The sequence below is a fragment of the Gavialis gangeticus genome, unplaced genomic scaffold, assembly GCF_001723915.1.
Source record: "Gavialis gangeticus isolate Ggan-Ray unplaced genomic scaffold, GavGan_comp1, whole genome shotgun sequence".
Classification (NCBI taxonomy): Eukaryota; Metazoa; Chordata; order Crocodylia; family Gavialidae; genus Gavialis; species Gavialis gangeticus.
In genome coordinates this window covers 68,457,711-68,459,196 of record NW_017729033.1, presented here as the reverse complement: position 1 = coordinate 68,459,196, position 1,486 = coordinate 68,457,711, and positions in this window count along the sequence as shown.

Here is a 1,486-nt window from a genome sequence, read left to right as displayed (position 1 = left end):
CCCCTGTCTCCACAAGCCACAGTGTTAGGGTTTTGCCATGGCTCCTGGGTGTGGAGGGGGGGCAGGGGAAGTGACGGGCTCCTGAATGACTGGGATGCAGCAATGCTGGTGTCCCTGCCCTCCCTGCAAGGGTCCTCTCCAGGGAGGCGCCCTAGGGTCAGCATCCCCCCCACACACCCTTGCTGTGAGTAACCTGGGTGCTGTGGGGTCTTTTTGTACAGAATGAGGGGTGCCTGACCCACTATGTCCTGCTGCTGCTGCTGGCCATGGTGCCTCAGGCACACCTGTGAACCTGGCACAAGTTTCAATGGTGTGGAGGGAAAGCCTGCCTTGCCCCACAACCTCTGTTGCAGCCTGGAGGGCTACCTGTGGTTGCGCTACATGTCCCTTCTCCCTGCAGCCAAAGAGGACATCACTTCTGGCATCAATGCGTTCCTTGGTGTCTGAGAGGCCCGTGCCTGTCTACCTGCGGGGGCACAGGGTACTTGCTGTGGCAGGGCTCGGGGGACCTGGGGGAGCACAGGTGGACCAGGCAGGAAAGGGGTGTAGGGGCCAGGGCAGGGGTGGGGAGGGCCTTTCCCCCATTGCAGGGCTTACCAGGTGGGTGTAGCAGGCAGGCCCAGCATCCTGAGTTGTTCCCTGCTGGAGGGGCTTCCTCTGGGGAGCAGCTGGAACTGCTAGCAGCTGGTGGTGCCCTGGCTGGCCTGACCTGGGCAGGGCTGAGTATGCAGAGCTGGTGGGGCAAACACTGGCCCGGGCTCCCAAAGTTGCTGGGGGAGGCCAGAAGTGGGGAGCTCAGTGGGACAGACCCCTGGTGACCCAAGGGGTCCTCCCCTGGTGATGTGTCACCTCAGGTGCCAGGCCACAGTGGAGGCTTGGGCAGGCCACCCATGCTGGAGTAGACAGCATAGCTCGGGCCAGGGTCCCAGGGTCCATAAAGGGCATGGACTTATGGGCAGCCCCTGACCAGCAGTTGTGGTCGGTGACCGTTACCCACTGGGCCCTCAATGCTTTGACCTTTATGTGGTGCTAGTGTGCCAACTGGTTATGCCCATGCTCCCACATGCAGCCTGACAGGCCCTCATAGAGGTGTCCGTTGGAGCACCCACTCTGTGCAAGCTGGGTGAGGACCTTGGCCTCACCCCACAGTGCGATGAGGTCCATGGTCTCTTCCTGGGACTAGAGACCCCAGGAGATGGTGTGTGGCATCAGGGAGGATGCCAGCCTGACTCCCTTGATGGCTTGCTGGGTCTCTGTGCAGCAGTGCTGGTGCTGGTGGGCCTGGGCAGCTGCCTGAAGCACCCAGCACAGGGACATGGCATGGAACAGGCAGGTGTGAAGTGGTCAGTGGTGTCTCTCAGGGGTCTGTGCTTGGACTGGTGCTTTTCAACACCTTTTTCAATGGTTTGTATGGGGGAGTGAAAAGCTCACTGGTCAAGTTCATGGATAACACCAAGATATGGGGCAGTGTGGTCACGTCAGAAGA